General features: G+C 36.6%; 1 protein-coding gene across 4 annotated transcripts in view; it reads left to right on the top strand.

Annotated features, from left to right (window-relative positions):
- Window positions 1-19,511, top strand: part of LOC118273222 (zinc finger protein ush) — a 196,856-nt gene that overhangs the window by 167,792 nt on the left and 9,553 nt on the right. The window contains exon 2 of one of the 4 annotated variants that reach the window (XM_050696181.1): window positions 5,219-5,259. The exons of the other annotated variants lie outside the window; for them this stretch is intronic. The gene's annotated coding sequence lies outside the window, so the exon portion shown is untranslated. The remainder of the gene's footprint in view (window positions 1-5,218; window positions 5,260-19,511) is intronic. 4 annotated transcript variants of the gene reach the window in all.

Here is a 19,511-nt window from a genome sequence, read left to right as displayed (position 1 = left end):
TTGGAAAATTTATCATGTAATTTATAAGGTCCCGTTATTCACTGGTTTAAAAAAATCCTAAGAAATAACGCCACGCTTAAATTGCAAAACCAATTTTAATGATTATACAAATACTAAAATTATATATTTATATTTGAACCGAAACGTGTTAAATATGATATAATATGTTTTTAGAACCGTGTTGAATTGATGAGATGCGAGTAATATCTTTTTTTTTGTTTATTAATTTAACTCCAAAAAATACTTGTCTTTCAATGTTCATCCTTCAAAAGCATTCCTTCAAAAACACCTAAAATCGATTTCCACGTACGAAAGCCAGTTGTTAAGAAAATAAATCAAAATAAGCTAGACATCCAGGCAGTCTAGACAAGCGTTATCAGTACACGTGTAGCCCATTCCAGATTCGATAGATACTGGGCTTTTAGCCGCAGATAGGAGCCACTCGGGGCCATCACACTCCATCTTGCACTCGTTAAAAATAAACGGTCATTGGTTAGTCTTACCTAGTGGAGTTATTGGGTAATTTTACTATTTGTAAGTAGATACTTGGTAGTTATACGATTAATTTCAATAAGATACAAATGTTTTAAGTATAAAGAAATGGGCTAACTAGGCAATTTTAATTTTTCTTTCATGCCGGAGATATGCTATGCTACTTTGTTTTTTTTTATATGGAAAGATGCGTAGTATTTAATTTTTTTTTATTAGGGGGAAAATCATGCCAATGACTTTTCCCGCCTTGGGCGACGCGAGAAGGAGTGTCAGACTCTTACTGACTAAAAACCACCCCGTTCCTTCTCCTGCTTTTTGAGCCGGAGCCCCGGTAAACCCGCTAGGTAGTCCGCAGCTCCGGATCACATCAGTCCTACTGGGCCACATCTGTGCCCTACTGGGCCCCATCTGTGAAGATGCGTAGTATGGATGCGTGCTATGGATTTACTTCGATACATACATACTTGAGCTACGCATCTTCCTCGCACAGCTACTAACTTAGTATTGAAAACGGACATATAGTGTTGTATAGATGGCTATTATCGATACATCACATACTTGAGCTGCTCATCTTCCTCGCACAGCCACATAACATCTTGGTGGAAAAGCACGTAAATGAAACTATTTCCCATTGCACGTACTGTTAGTGTCATTTGTATTTTTTTTCTTAAACTAAGTTAACCAGTAGTAGGTACATTAGTGGTTTTACAACAAAACAAAAAATTTAAATGAACCAATTTTAAAACAATAACCCTCTTTAACCCACTGATGAGTTGGATCATAATTAGACTATAAACAAAGTAGGCCTGTATTAATTAAGCATGCATATCGCCAGCACGATACAAACGGGCTTGGCAGGCGCGCCCAATGCTTATCTATTTCGATAATAAACGCTAACTAAATTAACATAATACATAGTCATGTTTTCAGTGGAGTGAATTGAAAAATTGTGGAATGAATTGAGGTTAGCGGAGGCCCAATTATCCCCAATTCCCAATCCCCGACAACCTGTAAATTCCTAATCCCCAAAAGGCTGACAACATCTCTGGTGTTTCAAGTGTCCATGGGTGGCGGCGATGGCTTACCATCAAGTGACCCGTCTGCTTGTTTGCCGGCTTACATTTTACATTATGGCTTTTTATAGATCATTTGCAGTATTATTGCAGATAAATTAATGAAATATTTATTTTCTAAACGCTACCGATTTGAATTATTATTCGTAATTAAAGCAGAAAATAACAGCCCGTAGATTAGTTGAAGCTTGTCTTGAATGAATATTTAATAGTTTATCAATTTGTTGATTAAGATTTATGGAAGTCAAACACTTAATTAGGGACTTTTAAAATAAGGCGTGACAAAGAATATGTATAAAAAATGTTTATGGCTTATAGAAAAAAGGCTCTTTACAGATGGTATAGGTATTTATGTGCTATCACAGATTTTGCTAATGTAAAACAAATAAACAATGAGATGACACGCACTTACCTATTTTGAAAAACATTAGGTTCAATTGATTGCAATTGACCATGTTCGCCGCTCATGGACATCCGAAACAAAGAAGGTGTTACAAGTGCGTTGCCGGCTATTTGGGGATTAGGAATTTAAGGGTTATTGAGGAATCGGGGATTGTTAAGGGAAGTAATTGGGTATCCGGCCATGTAGCTGTGTGTTATATTACAATTTTCTTAAACATTATCACACCCTAAAAAAGTTAGGAAAATGAAAATCTGTGTCATACGTATGGCATTTACAAACAAATGATCACATACCTACACATCACACGCAACCCCAGACCAACAATCTGTAGATCACACAAATAATCAAAGACGTAGATACATAGGTACCTATCTCCGAAACCACCTCAGACTGATTCAGAGATATCTGAACAACAGAACACCATATAATTCGGCTGAACCTCACTCCGTACATATAAATTGGTAGTACCGTCGGGTTTGATACGCAAATCTATTAACAGACACAAGACCTGAAGCGTGGACAATGCCTAGATTTGTATCAGCTCCCACGCCTAGCTTTGTACCAACCCTGTGCGCTTTAATACCTTTCTAGATGCTAAATATTGCGGACGACGCCGGGGGCTCATGTGTGTATGTCAAAGGAACTGCTGTCTTGAGGTTTGAATTGTGTTCTGTGTATAAGTGCTGTGTCAAGATATGTTTGTGATGATGTGTTGGATTGAAATGAATATGAAGTGAGTAATAATTTTAAAGTGTGTTGTGAAGTTTCAAAAGTACTATTAATGATCAATAGTCTTTTTTGAGGAGGGAAAGTCATCCAATGGCTTCTCCCACCTTTTTAGTCAGTCCGACTCTGATACTTCAGATTCTTACTGACTAAAAATCAACACGTTTCTACTCCTTCTTTTCGAGCCGGAGCCTCGGCAAACCGCACCTCAGGATGAGGCTCAGCCCTACTGGGCTCATGATTCAAAATTGATAAATAATTGACGCTATAATACATTACTATGATTCTATTATGTCCCTTTCCAAAAATTTGCAATTTTGTAAAGCATTATATAATGATACAAATTGCATTAACCTAGCATAAATGAAAAGAATATGACAGAAATTGATGAAATTGTGAGATTGCTAACAATCCCCACTTGAAACTACCCATATACTACACTATACCAAAACAAAAATAAACAACAAAACAAAATAATAAATATGAAGAACTACAATGACAACTCAACTCCGCTCTGATTGATCGCCACATTCGTCACATAAGCGCATGAAGTATGTAAAATGGCTGAAAATAAGGTGCGTTGACACGGCAGTCGTGTCACGCATCACGCATGACAATGCGTGTCAGTTGCGTGCCCTGATGGCGTGATAAGCGTGATAGTAGACACGCGATGCGTACAACCTTGCTACTGAGAAAGTGATAGTGGGCCCTTTGAGTGTGGTTGAAGTTGTGAGACTATACGGTCTTTAAAAGTAATGAAAAGTGCAGCTCCTGCTCATGATTAGCCTTGAGGTAGTAGGGTACAATAGATTTGTCCCACCCTTCTCTTGTTATGGCCATCGTAAAAGCTACCTAAGACAGAGACAGAGACCGAGCAGCATCGCTCTTTGCTATATGATAAACCAGAACCTCTTAATTAAATTACAAACTCTAACCCAACTGCCAAGCGTGGAAACTCATAGTAAACCCTCTTGTATAAAGGAGAACCATAGTCCAGCAGTGGACTGTTGTTTATAATGGTAAAGATCTTACCAATATCCTAAACGAAACGAGAGCGCTTTCATTCCGTTTTCGTTCAACGTAAAGCAAATTCGCTAAATTGTCTAACTTAAGCCACACTGCAAACCGCATCATATTTCTCTGTCATCAAAGAAATCTTATTAAACGAGTTTCAGATGTAAATATACAAATTGTTTATAGTTTCATCACGCTATAATATTCGTTACAAAACCGTATAAGCAGTGATATATGTGTTTATAATCATCATCTGATATTTTGATGACAACTTAATGCTTAATAAATACCGAATGTTGTTATAAATATTAATATTAGTGTTAGATGTTATTTCTAGAGGTCATGTGGTTGGCAATTAATTCAGAATCTTGATATATTATGTGTTAAACTTCATTGATACTTGATACTGTGTCGTTTGGGAATTGGAACTCACTTGAATGACATTGAGATGTTAATAAAACTTATTATACTTATCCTTTTTTGAGGGGGAATATCATCAAATAACTTCTTCCGCCTTAGACGAGGCAACACGGAGTGTCAGACTCTTACTGACTAAAAACCACCCCGTTTCTACTTTTTTCGAGCCGGAGCCCCGGTAAACCCGCTAGGTAGTCCGCAGCTCCGGTTCAGGTATCAGCCCTATTAGGCCCCATTTGTGGTGGTCTGATAGGTCTATAAGGGACCTCGCCCAAGCCCGGAGAAGTAATTAGATTATCCCCCATCCCCCAAAATCACCTCCCTATTACTAAGAATGTGCAAAAACAAAAACTCTGAACACTTTTCCTGAACACAATTGAACTAGAAACCCCTTGCCACCATGCACTCTCCAAAACAACCTCCTGACCCACAAAATTGTCAACTTTAACCTGAATATTTCACAAAACAACCAATAAACTGTCACGTGTATTAGTTGTTGACGCACACTGCCACTTTTATTGACACAACGCAATGCGTGTTGATAAAGATCTGTTTCCACTTCCTCATTCCTTATGAGTTTACTGCCGGTGTGTAGTGTGTAGGTGACGTTATGTCATAGAGCATGGGGTGCAAAGTGCCATGGGTTTTGTGGCACAATTTTAGAATGTTTGTGGCCTATTTGCGGTGAATTGGTTTTGATTGCTATTCTGTTATTGATTTAAGAGTGTGTTGGTGAAATGTGATGGGGTATTTCATGGTGTTTTGATTTTGGAAGTTGTTATTTATTAGTAAGTTATTATTATTATTTTCTTATTAGCTTGTCTATCAACGCTATTACTATGAAATTAATTGCTAATTAAAAATAAGCAAACAACGGTTGACAATCCTTTAATTTAATTTATTTTTAGATATGACTAATTCTTAAAGCAATGAGAAAAAAACAACAATATCTACATGTGTACTTTTATACAAATACACTGTCTTTTATATCTCTTCCATTCCCTACTGAAAAAACATCTCCAAATCTTTAAAAAACACCAAAAATCCCCTTCAAAAATAAATCTATTTAACAAATATCCATTTCTCTTTTCAGGTAAGTACACAAAACGGACGAGATAAACAACCCCATGTAAGGTAACGTGCATATTTACTGGCCATTTTGCATAATGCCCAACTGGACAACTGCCTAACGACCGCAGAACGCATTTTAAATTCACTCCAACCAATAGCTGAGGACACCTTACAGCATAATGTAGCATTAATCGTACTAGCCCATTCAATTTTAACAGTACAAGAGACACATAAAAACTGGAGATGTTTAACCGAAATGTATATTGATTCATAACTAGGGACTGCGAAAATGGGTTTTGAAAAATTTGGATATTTTTGGTTTATTAAACCAAATTTTTAGATACTAATTTGGAAAATATCTGGAGCTGTGGACTAACTAGCGGGTTTACTGGTGCTCCGGCTCGAATAGCAGGAGTAGGAATGGAGTGATTTTTAGTTAATAGGAGTCTGGCATTCTCTCTCTCCTCGCCCAAGGAGGGAGAAGTCATTGGACGATTTTCACCCATTAAAAAGAAATGAAAAATATGACAAGTAAAGTATAGATTATGCTTTGACTGGTGAGAAAAAATTATATGACTGAACACTACTACTACTGGTCTAGAATTAGATAACAGGTTTTTACACGTGCGTTGTTAATATAGACTTCGGGTCAAAGTTAAAGAGGTTAAAGAAACCTGGTTTTATCTACACCTAAAAAACATACTAAAATAAAATACATAATATGTTCAATATTTATTCACGCAAAAAAAAGAAAATCGATAATAAAAACAAAATAGTAATAACCCTATTCATAACACAATACAATCGGGCATCGAGTAAAAAGTAAGGGTGACCACACATTAAGTATCTCGGCCGAATATCGCGACGCTGTCCGTTTATTGTCATTCTTTATATCGGAGTACCAATCGCGAATATTCGATTCGTAAGTGTAGACAGTCGATGTTTAATGATACAATCAGTCAGGACCTTTATTATAAAATGTTAAGCTGTCGTGTCGAGATTATTTAGGTTATAATGAAGTTTGTAAAATTTTAAAGGGTGAGCTAATTATCTACCGATGTCATGGTAGCCCGGAGGTTTAAGACGCCCGCTTCTCATTCATAAACGTGCAGGTTCGAAACCTAACAACGGCAAAGTACCAATGTTATATGTACTTTCTAAGATTGTTTAGAAACTACTAACGGTGAAGGAAAACATCGTGAGGAAACCTGAAAAGCTCAAACCTTGTCCGTGCGAGAAGAGGCCTTTGGTCAACAGTGGCCATTTAAATAGGCTGATGATGTGTGATGTGAATAACATCAGTTAACTATACCTTATTAAATCGAATAGCTAATATATTGCACCTGAATTTATGAATATCTTTTTTTTTTATTGTTATTAAATCAGAACTAATCGTAAAAGTTCAAGACAGATATAAAAGAGAAAAAATCCACGTGTAAGAAATAGTATTATACATACATGGGAATATAACCGATTAACTTACAAATTAAAATAAATATCGCATAGTTTGATAACATTTCTGAATATTCTAATATATTACAAATAAATGCATAACATTCACAAGGTATTTATCAAGAAAATCTACTCCAAATTATACTAATTGACTATTACTTATCAGTTTTTAAAACAAGGATACCTACTTTTAATGTTTTTAAATTAAATAAAAAAAATATTTCCTTTAACATTCCAATTTCTATTTTATCAGTTAGTCACCAAAGTGAAAGTATTTAAATTATAATATTATCTATGCAAATCATAGTGCGAGGTATTTTTCGTTATCACACAAACACACACATACGTCATATTTTTTAATTTTTTGATGGGAAAAGTCGTTTAATGACTTCTCCCGCCTTGGACAAGTCCAGAAGTAGTGTCCCAAAGAGCCAGAGCCACCACAGATGTGGCCGAGAAGAGCTGATGCCTGACCCGGCTCCGGCTCGAAAAGCAGCAGTAGGAACGGAGTGGTTTCTATTCCGTAATTATTCACTTACACCCTGGACGTCGTGTGTCGCGGAAAGCTGCTTCATATGAGCCTCGAGTATAGCTTGAAACCAGTAGAATTTCTAGTCATTTTATTTTATTTTAATTTATATTTGGCTTGAAACTTATAAGATGTGTGTTCTAAGCCTTTTTATTACGAATATAGAAACAAAAAAATTGATACTATTAAACATTAATTATGTTGTTTTAATAATTGGATCGAATGACTGGAAGACAAAATTGGTTTCCTACCACTAAGTATATCCATCACGAAAGTTATATTATAAACATGAAGCAATCAGTTGACTCGTTAGCCTCCTATCCAAAATATTTATTAAAAAAATTAAATTATACCATACCATTCCAACCAGAATCACTTTTTAATCAAAAAAACTATAAAAGTTATCTCCTACACACTGATGTGACGATCGCGAATTTTTATCACCCAATTTCGGAAAATACTACCGAAATACTCCTAAAACTAATATTAAATTAATTCCTTAATAGATTGGTTGTATCTTTAGTTACGATAATGTGTTTCAAAGCTATCAATCAATTAGAGTCAACACGTTATTCGTTTATATTGCCACGTTCTACAAAAATCGATATATTATACATTCATCACTAATCAATTACTTTAAATCCAATCCTATGAGCTATTTCGACCGCCATTTTGTTTTTAAACTAACTAATGGACGCTGGATTTTCTCTTTTTTATATAAATTATTATTTCCTACTAAAATTGGATCTAAATGTGAATTTATTCACACAATTTAATCATATTTTTTATTTGGAATTTCAATATGTAAAAAGGTTTTATCAAAATAGGTTAAGCTGTTTAGGAGATACGGATAGACAAACAAACATCAGTTTGTGACTATTACATTTTTATATAACTTTTAAGTACGTCATAAAAACTAAAAGTATATTCATATAAGAATAACCTTTATTCCTTATGTTTAAATTATGTACATAATGATTTAAATTAAATGTTCTCCTATGTGCGATAAGATCTCGGTAATAAATAGCGGTTTTTATTAATATTTATAGAAGTAAATAAATATGTAATTAAATGATACAGCGACAAGCGACAATGAAATGTGTTTTGATAATGTATTTTTTTATATACTTTTCGCGATGTGTTTTTACATATTTTTTCAAGTGTGGCGGTAACCCTTTGCTTACTATCAATACTATTACTTGTTGAATCGTAAAAACCTTTTTCAACCCGTTGTCTTGTTTTTAGACTTCTGATTCGATGAACAGAATGTCAGACATTGTAACTAATCAACAGATTGACGGTGAAAAGCATAACAGACCATTAGCTCTACTTATTAAGTCCCTATAACTCCCTATCTTAGTCTACTTAAACAAACAATACTTTGTTAAAGTCTACCAGAATCGATTGCCAAAATAAAATAGAACATTTTCTTTGCACCCACCAACTCACACGCAGCCCTCCCAATACATTTACCAACAATCCTTTCGCCACAACTCAACATGGACACCCCTAATTGCCGACACAAAATATCGTTGACAACCCTACGCTAGTTGCTAGAAACACACGCGATTTTAAACTTTAGCTCCTTTCCATAAAGGTTTTATTCACCTGTTTTATGGGATTTCCTGAAGATTTATCCGTTGTATGGCTTAAGATATTTATAGTGAGGTGGCATTGCGCAAATTTGTAGTCGATTTGCTAGCTTCGTGCGTTTTTTAAACGGCATCGGCATTCGTTTCGGAATTTATTCGGTTTCGCGGATTTTTAACATGTTTGTGTTGTTGTTTATTTAAATACGAATGGTTTTTTGACTTGTTGATTTACAGCATGTGGTTTTAATGTATGTATGTAGGGGGTGTTTTATTTTTTAGTCACTATTAATTTTGTTCGGATAATAGAGTTTTTTTTTATGTTATAAGCCGGTAAACGAAGAAACGGATCACCTGATGGTAAGCAATCACAGCCGCCCATGGACACCCGAAACACCAAAGGCGTTTGGCCTCCAGTTACCTCACTCACACAACGAAACACAACGCAAGCGTTGTTGCACGTCGGTTTTGTGTGAGGCAGTAGCAATTTTCAGTTATGGAAAGGAATGTCAAAGATCAACTGCTTAACTATATATCGACTTTAACCTTGTGTCTAAAGGCAATGGTAATTTTTAAGTGATTTGTACAAAACTTTCTATAATTAAAACATATTGTTATCATGAATGAAACTTGTTCGCCATTCAAATGAGCATTTTATTAATTTTGCAACAAAATTTGTGTTACACATCTAATATAGATAGACGAAAATGTCGATCTTTATCTTTTTACGATAAAGAAACAGTTGTTTTTATTAGTTTTTTAATCAAATTAAATTCGAAACGCTATCAAAAGAACCGCTGCGTTCCAGTTGCTGTGTAAGGTGGATGACCAGCTCTAGGTCTTCAGATGACCTGCTTTTTATTATGTCAAAATCTATATTTCTAGAATATTTAGATATACTAGTCGCCCATTGCTACTTACACGGGCTTAAAAGAAAAAAATGTAACTTAAATCATAGTCTCAAGTCTTCTATCTCTAAATTCAAAATTCAAAGCATAAAAACGTTTTATTTATGTTAGTAAGTATCTTTAGACTTAATAATGCTTAAGTATAAAAGACACTATCGTCCCCCATCTTTTGAAAATTAAGACTGACACGTCCTAAAATTATAGTTAAAGCTTGTACATACTGTTTTTTTGTCAAACTCTTACTGACTAAAAATCACCCCGTTCCTAATCATGCTTTTCGGACCGGAGCCGCGGATAACCCGTTAGGTAGTACGCAGCTTCGGTCAGTGGTAAATACTGTAGAAGTAAATTTTTTGCCTACGCAACATCCGTGTTGTATTCGCATTCTAAATAATAATTTTAACTTTGCAACATTATTACTTTAACTTGTCAAATTCAAATGTCCTCAGTCGTAAAGTTTAAAATAACGCGTCTGGTTGTATTTAAAATATTTCACTATTAATTCTAAATATATACCAATAAATCGATAAAGAGAACGTTAGTTTCTAATAAAAAAAATCTAATATAGAAATGAATACATAGGCATTATTAAGCCGTCTCGACCGGAGTGAAATCACGGCCTCACAGAAAACCAACGTAAAACAACGCTTGCGTTGTATGAGTGAAGTTACCGGAGACCCAATTACACCCCTTCCCAATGTTCCCAATCCCCGATTCCCCAACACCAAAAGGCTGGCAACGCACTTGTAACGCCTCTGGTGTTTCGAGTGTCCATGGGCGGCGGCGATAACTTACCATCAGGTGATCCGCCTGCTCGTTTACAGGATTATATCATAAAAAAATTAAATGATAGTTGTCATCAAGTCGCAAAATAAATAACTAAAGCCTAAATAAATAAATAATCTACAACGCCAAAATAAATCAGACCTAATAACCAACTAATGCCTCAAATGGGCGCCGACCTGTTAAAAACCAAATGAAATATGTTAATTTAATATATTATAAATAAATACTAGTTAACAGTATTTTATTAAATGTGACATAAATAACAATTATTTAATTAAACATAAATTTATGTTATCGTTATATTAATCTTGCTAGATAAGTGTGAAACGGCTCAAGTAAGACCAGTTCAACTCATGCGCAGCTTTGTCGCCGCGAAATATTGACGTATCAAATGTCATGATCGCGATCGTTATAAAATTTGTATTTTCTAAGGTTAGACGAGAAATTATTATTATATGGTTTAAATTATTTTTTATATATCTGCGGATCTGTTTGTAATTTTTTGATATAGTTTAACTACGCCTCCAGGCTATACAGAATGGTAAAGGTAGTTTTTTTATTATAATTTACGACAAATTATTTAAAAGGGGTAATAAAATTACAAAGACATTTTTAATGACTCCATAATGCAGTGAGCTGATTTTCTATAGTAACCCCAGTTTCCCAGTAAAGAAATAAAATCTAAAAATCAAAACAGATCAATAAGCAAAGCACATAATCCAAACAGACCATTAAAAAGCAAACGCTAGTGATGGGGCGATCGCACAAGAATCGATCGATTACAAATCGCCTATCGATACTCGATGCGGCGGATTCCCGCGGAATTGCACAATTTCCCGCGTCGACTCGACAAGGCTGGCTAATGAGAGCGTGGATACCACTACCATTGTTTACAGATGCGATCGCACTGTTATCTCAGCTATTTTTGTACGGGAGCCATGTTTTACTTATCTCTATACATTCGTATACGATGTTCGTCGATTGTTCTCCTGTTTTTCGTCATCCAGATCTCGTTATTGTTTCGCGATTCTTTGATATTAATCAATGTAGGATTCGGATGGCTGTATAATTATTTGGATTGTTATAATACGCATGATCGCGATGCGAGATAATACACAAATGATCGTTAGCATAATAAATTCGGCGTGACGGCGCGTTGACTGAATAGCGGTAAACTGACATCATACCGACTTTCCTTTTGTGATTTATTATTACACGGCTTTAATTTACTGATAGGCTTGTTATGGGTACGAGAAGATAGCCAATCTGATCGCCCGTATCGTCCTCTTATTTAATCACCTCTGGACCCACAGTGATAAATCCTCGACACACCCAATATCTTATTCCACCCACGTAAAAACACAGTTATAATAAAACAGTAAATTGTAAAATACAGACAATAACTAAACAGGTGCTGAATAAAGCACGAAGCAAATTAGGGCGGGCGAGATGACGCGATAAGGCGTCGCTCGCGCGTCACAGCGGCGACACAAATCGCGCGTCGATCGCGCGTCAATCGTGTCGCGTAACGAACCGAGTATTGTATGCAAACGCCAGCGTTGATATGTCCTAACTCAGATATAGAATCTTTTACATACGATAATAATGTAACATTTATTTACTTAGCATCGACGCATTGTTTGCGGTTTTCCTCGAAGAAAACGTTGGATTTTTATCAACAGAAGCTACCAACTTGTTGCTTCACAAAGGATATGTGATTATAAAACGTACATTAAAGCTCCGAAAGATACCGAAAGAAAGAAAAAGTAATACAAATTCAACGATTTGCGTACAAAATTCTTATTATCAATTTTTCCGCAATCACCCATATTATAAGTTCCATTGTGCGGCCGCGATAGCCCCAGGCTTCGGCTCAAACTGATCCTTTCCTAAACCGTCCCTCCAGCCTTGTAATCCTCTACTAACAATTTAAATTCGACTCTACAAGCGTTCATACTTGCGTTCATAATCGCTCGCTCCTTCCTAACTTATATGACGTTCCGTCATTATGGTGGGTCGGTATTTCCCGCGTAACCGCCCGTTTGTCCATCTCTAAACCGGATTTTATGCGTCTTTTTCATAAGGTTTGAATTTGACTAGAAGGCGGAGGTCCTATAAGGCATTTGTTCCGCGGCTATGCTGGCGCTATCGGCATCACCTTAATGATGTCTCGATGGTGGATAGCCATTGTGTTGGATGTAAATTTGTAGCCGTCGGCGCGGGTAATGATGTGAGAACAAACTGAGATCCCGATAGCCAGATCTGGATCGCTTTCGGCCCACTGTGCAAGGGATTGTATTCAACTTTCGGCGTTCAAACTCAGCCCGTGCGATCTCATTGTTGTTTTATTTTTTTCGAATGTTGAATAAGCATTGTTTTTTTTAATGTCCACTGTCTTGTAAATCATAAACTGTATCGATGCTTCGATCGTTGCCTTTTAGATTTATTTCAACGAGAATGGAAAATGCCAACTAATATTGTTTTATACGTTTTGGTAAAGGGGTATAGAGTTGCTTGTGGGGGTTTATACAAAAACTGATGTGTACAAGCTATTATCTAGGACCCTAAACCTTTTCATACTATTACACACAACACAACAAACAAAACGTTACAAATTCAAAATGGCTGCGGGAAAATGGCGAGCGTGATGGCGTCATTAGCACAGTTATCGCACTATTTTGTCGAATAGACAAAATTTTCAGTCTTTCAACGTGCGTCGGCGTTATGAAAGCGATGTAAATGATGTTTTGAGGAAAACACGATAAATAATAAACCCACTAAAATGAGGTTGATGAAAAACGACACGAGCGATGCGGGTTATTAATTTTGGAGGGAAATTAGAGCGCCATTTTGTTAGGGTAGTGATGTGACCTAATAGTATAATGTTAAATCGACTGATTTAGAAGCGAGTCGTTATAAAGGCGCCCAAGGCCCTTTATAATTAATTATTTTTTGTCTCGCTCGCGCCGTGTTATCTTTAATACACTAAGAGCCTCCACCTTGTAGGCGCAGTTAATTTATTCTAGATATTAACAGTTTTACAGCCCTTAGCATTCCGCATTGAAATTGTTAAAATGCCTCATTTATTATACAAACTCTTTAACTTATGTTTGTTGTAGGAAAATTGTTAGGATCTTTTATTAATTTAATGTTATGTTTTAGTTAAAACTGAGACAGATTTTACTAATTAAATAATCTCAAAATTAACTGTTGTGATTTCAATTAAAATCAAAGTAGACCACCTACACTTTACTTATAACCGAGTAACTCGGACCATTAACTCCACAGCTTAATTACATCACAATTACCAGATAAACATACAAATAAAAATTAGTCCGTAAGACCAACAGTTAAATAACAACACACAGAATACCGATCATTCCTTAACCCGCCACTTAACCTGCATTATCTATAAATAGACCCAAACATAAACCAGAACATCTGCTTAAAACATTTTTAATCACAAAATTTATTATCCCACGTAAACATAGCGATGGAATCCACAATTAAGTCACTCGACTAAGAAAACACGCCATAACATCTTTATCGGGGTTGAATCGATTCTTTTTTTCTTTTAAATCGACTAAATACAATCTGTATCAAGCATGGCGCCGGTCGATCTGTTTTTATCGTTGTATTATCGAAGACTAATGCACTGTGCGAGATAACGCGGACATAAGAGCGGGAGCCGATAAACTCAGTGTGGCCATGTTAAAAATAGTTTACACGCTTAGCTTGTTGTCTGGTAGGGTTATTGGTTTAGTATTGTAATGGTTTCTCGTGTTTGAATTGTATCATTGTAAAAGTTGTACCTACGTGTATAAACAAGCTCCCTTTTAAATTAATTATTCAGTTTTTTTTCTCGTACAACAAAGTCGTAATTAGTTCAATGTACTACACGTACTTATCATACGCAAATGACAGCGTTTAGTTACTAGGACTAAATTCCTTACCCCATACCCGCCCTATTACACTATATGTATCACCTATACCACAGACTATAATTACCTACTCTACTTTGGAGTACTCATGGAGTTCAATCTAGTACCCATCGTACAATCTCGAAGAACAATCTTAATCACAATAATATGGCCAAAAACTCACACACTATTTAAAAAAAAAATCGAATCAAACAAACATCACTACCACACACACGATGCACATTGCACAGCCCTACCCCAGTGTTACCACTTACAAATTTTCTAAATTCAAATCCCTGTTATCGTTCGAAACGAATACGTCTTCCTTATTTAAATTGTCATTACGAACTCTTTCGTTCGGCATTTATCGGTCGCGGCCGGCTCTGGGAGATGGCAATAATAAAAATTATCTATACAAATGGGGCCGGATTACTCGACGACATAAATTTCTACTCGCCCAATGAGAACTGCTACAGAAGATAAAGGGTCAACGATTTTTAGAGCTCTGCTTTTTGCTTGATTTTTTAAGTCGGCTGGTTATTGGTGATACTGTGATTGTCTACTGAGTTTGGGTGTGGATAGGGGTCCTTTTTGGAGTAGACCTAGTTAGCGTTTCAGAATGATGATGGAGTATCATTGTGTGTCATTCGGGGGATTGATTATATACTGAAATTGAAACTATCTAATGAGAAGAAATTGTGGAACTAAATACTCATATTAGGTAGATATCGCAGTTCTTCAAAAACCAGTCGGGAGTTCGAGACTTTGTTAAGAATAACAGAACAGCTGATAATAATCTTACCTATGAAAAATACAGTAAATTAAGTATAGCTTTCTGATAGCGTTACTCACGTCATAGAAGAAGGCCATTAGAAACATCCGACGGGCCCCAAACAAGGCTAGTCAAACAAAAGCCGCAGAGTTGTGCACAGTCCTATTCCTAACTCGTAAAACAAGTGATTGCCAAAGAATAGAGAAATATTTTAAAGTCCAATCCTGTTAAAAAGTATAAAAAAGCTGAGATTCGGCCAGCTCGTCGGTATCGGGCGCTCAGCGAGACACCGCCACAGAGTTATTCGACAAAAATGCTAATTTTCAAATCTCCAACGCGTTCGCCCGCCCGCGATCCAAACGACACCGCACACTTTTTATTTTAAGAAACAAACCGATTTTTATCCCTCCTCTACCCCTTTGCGCTTACAACACTACACTTTATTTTTTAAACGGCAATTTGAGCAGTAATTTGACGCAATCGCCGATAAAAGTCACGTTACTCGATTAACATCGTATAAGTATTCGATCGCAATCGCGAGTTTTCTTTAATTATATAATTTACATTGTGGGGCCCGTATCGATTCCATCTCTCAGGCCTCGCTAGCAATTTCAAAGATACCGGATACCGATTAAACGTGAATTTATTAAAAAAATAAATACCGCCGCGTCCTCGTGTTTCGCTTTCTCGCATTTATGAAACAGCTGTAAAAAATATTATGTCGCGTTGATAACAGTGCGGGACAAGTTTATGCGATTTATTCATGAATTCAATTGATTTCTTTCGATTTATCTGGGATCTGTTATTGTCCGGCTGCGCTTGGATACACAGCCGTATGTTATGAAGGGTGTCAGGTAATAAAAGTAAAAAAAGCGGTGTATAGGTTCATGAAAATTGTAGTAGTGCTAAGAACATCGGTATTAGATTGTAGCGCGATCCATCAAACGCTCGTTAACACGTTCTCGGGCGCGACGAGCCTCGGTCGACTTCTTTTTTTCCAAACCAGTCCCGGCTAGTGTTGGGCGCCTGTTTTTGTGAGTGGATCGATTGTCGGTAGTAATTGGTATGGGAGTAGCCGATGTTAAACATGATGTTTGACGGTGAGCCGAGTTAATTATTTTCATGTCGTAGGCGTGCTGCGACTGCTAGATCCTATCGACTATCGAGATTGTGCTGCAATACAAAAAGGAAATGGATCGGTTTGACGTGACCGTTTCACTGTAACAATGCTTTGTTAGTTTAAAATTTAATTCGATTTCTTTTATTACGTGCAGTATAGGGCCTCGCACTGTCATGTTCACATGAATAAAGTACAGACGGTACGTACGCGGAATGCAAATAAACTAAAATCAAGATCACTCGATGCTAGCAGTTATAAATTGTGCTTTTATTTTTCTCAGTTGGCAATAACTATCTTGAATCTTTTGCGGAAGACTGTTATCGAGTGCATCTGTTTCGCGGAATGTCGCGACTCAAATCAAATTACGCATTCGAAATTCGAACGGCGGAATCAAAGGCCAGGCGGTTGATATCGCCGCGTGCGCAATCGACATATTAATATTCGATCTATAGGCGTCTCGATGTTCTCGATTCGTATAATTAAAATCGAGATCGATCCGATTGGACGTCGGATTCCGTCACGTTATTCATCATAAGTACCGCCTACTTTTGACGCCTCCAGCGATGCGTGGACGCAACTTTAAGCTGTTTATTTATGTGTATTATCACATTATCATCAATTTCGCGGAGTATTACGTGTATTGTTATTAAAAAGTGTGTATTCAAATTATATTTTAATCTGGCTTGGAGTAATCCTGGGTTATTAATCAAAAGGTGGCACACGTGGAGTTATGGGGGGGACGTATTATGAAATCGCATGTGTTTTTACTGAAGGCGCGGTGGGGGGGTGGACTCGTGAGCCCGTGCAACGTATCGTCGCGTTTTGCATAGATTTAAAAACTCGATAGTTATGCAAATGTCGAGACTGCCGTGTTTACTTGTTTCTGAGTTACGGCGTGCCACGGTAATAGACCCGCGCCTATCAGAATTAGACTTTTTTGTGTGTTTCAAGAGCTTTTTTAATGTTTCTACGAATGCAGATTGCATGTGAAAGGGACATAGAGGTTTAATATTAGGTAATTGTACTTAGGACTCGTGTGTGCGATGTCGATAGATTAGCTGGAATCTCTCGTGTAAGAAGTCAAGTTATTGATGTAGGAATTTTCCTGTTGTTGAAACATTAAGATTCTACGAGGTTAAAATCAATATTGGATTTCTGGATTGTGCCAAAACTGATCTAAGAACATAAGACTTAAGTGAAAAGTTCGCAATCAAGTGATCCGCTTCCTCGTCTGGCTACAATCCCATAAATAAACGTATGTCCTGTTTCGTCTCTATCATGATCTAATGAGGTCTCTAATGAGAAATCTAGGTAATCAACACATCTTTAAATTAAGAAGATTGCCACATAATAAGCAGTTATAACTTGTTTTAAGCCTATCCTATTACCCCTAATCAGCTCATAGCCTGTCCGTATACTAAATGTCATCCAAATCGGTTCAGTAGTGTATTATATTTTAAACTTTAGAATTATATACCGAATTTTCTAACTTTGGTCTACTTTTAGTATTTAATTTATTTTAGCAAAACCGATGACAACTTTAAGATTTATCCCAAATGCCCAATTGTCACACGAATCGTTTAGATATTAGAACTCAAAAGTCAGTCCAAAAATTCCATAGTACTGACTCTATCGGTCTAGGTACCAGACGACAACCTGATCCGGAGCTGCGGACTACCTAGCGAGTTTACCGGGGCTCCGGTTCGAAAAGCAGGAGTAGAAACGCGTGGTTTTTAGTCAATAAGAGTCTGACACTCCTTCTCGCCTCGCCCAAGGCGGGAAAAGTCACTGGATGACTTTCCCCCCTTAAAAAAAGAAAAAAAGGGGTACCTGACAAATATCAAATAACAAAGAAAAGAAGCAATTACTTGTGAAATGTTTAATTTCCTCGGCCATATCTCGCCTCCATCAGGTACTTGTTTTTAAATACGCACAACCCTTCATGCACGAATATGAATGGATGCGGCTGTTTAACCGAGCGCAGTTATGATTATTGTAGTTATATTTACTCATGACATTTCTTGTGTTTTTACTGTACTCTTATACATGCTCTATTTTTTTTATAGCAATATTGATTAATATATTTAAATTAGAGTTTTACTTCCATTAATGTACCTAGTGCAAACAATCATATTGTCATCTAAATACGCTTTAATTATGATAACCGCATAATCGAAATAAATTGACTTGACTGCACGGTTGGCGTGGTGGCTAAGCAACTGGCTGTCGTGCAACGTGTCGCGTTCGTTTCACGTACGAAACGACGCATCTTCATACCACATCTTACTCGCACAGCACAGCATAGCTTAGTATCAGTGGAAACTGTCACACATATATTAGTTTCAAAAGCAACATCACGCCTTTTATCCCCGAAGGGGTGTGCTCATTACGATACATAATGTCGCTTTACAATGTACACCCACTGTTTATAATTTATGTTATAAGTCCCATGTAACAGGGAGTGAGCCTATTGCCATATACTGATTGCAAAATTCCAGACTCCGTGCTACCTCTGAGAAATCTTAGAAAAACCGAAAAAAATCCAATAACCATTTGCCCGACCCGGGAATCGAACCCGAGACCCCCTTGTCCGGCAATAACACTTGCGACCACTCGATCAACAAGGCAGTTGATCATTTAACCTTACCCCGGCCACTGTCACGGACTGTGTGAAAAACTAAAATTCCTCAAATTCCTTTTCCAGGAAGCGAGGCCCCTTACTTAGAACCAGCGTATAAAGTTCACACATCCCAAATTAGATGTGAAAGCGAGATACAGTCTATTCGAAACTAAGATAACGTGTTATTCGAATCTTGCGCATACGATCAACTGATACGTTTAGTTTAATAACTGGGATAGGTGTCGAAACAATGTTGATGTAGTTGATATGTTGTTAATAATTTTGATCTCGTGTTTTGATATAATATTATATTGTGTATAGATATTATGTTGGGATATGGAGTAGGAGCATTATTTTTGTTATTAGATTTTTGGAACATATGGCATTACATGACAGATTAACTGACATACTCAGAGTCATTTAATGGTTATTTAATCCTTAGTAATTGTTTTCGGAACAAAATATGTCCTAAGGAATACTTAAAGTAATCATTAAATGTCTCTGAGTATGGCAGTTACTGGCAGTAAATATGGAACAAACTGTAATTGAAGTAGGTACCTAAATAGTACGTCAACTTTTAGATCTTTTGACTTAAAACAGCTATACTTTTTTTCTTGGA

The sequence above is a fragment of the Spodoptera frugiperda genome, chromosome 1, assembly GCF_023101765.2.
Source record: "Spodoptera frugiperda isolate SF20-4 chromosome 1, AGI-APGP_CSIRO_Sfru_2.0, whole genome shotgun sequence".
Classification (NCBI taxonomy): Eukaryota; Metazoa; Arthropoda; class Insecta; order Lepidoptera; family Noctuidae; genus Spodoptera; species Spodoptera frugiperda.
Note: the sequence above shows the minus strand (reverse complement) of the source record. Positions and strands in the feature narration are given on the sequence as shown.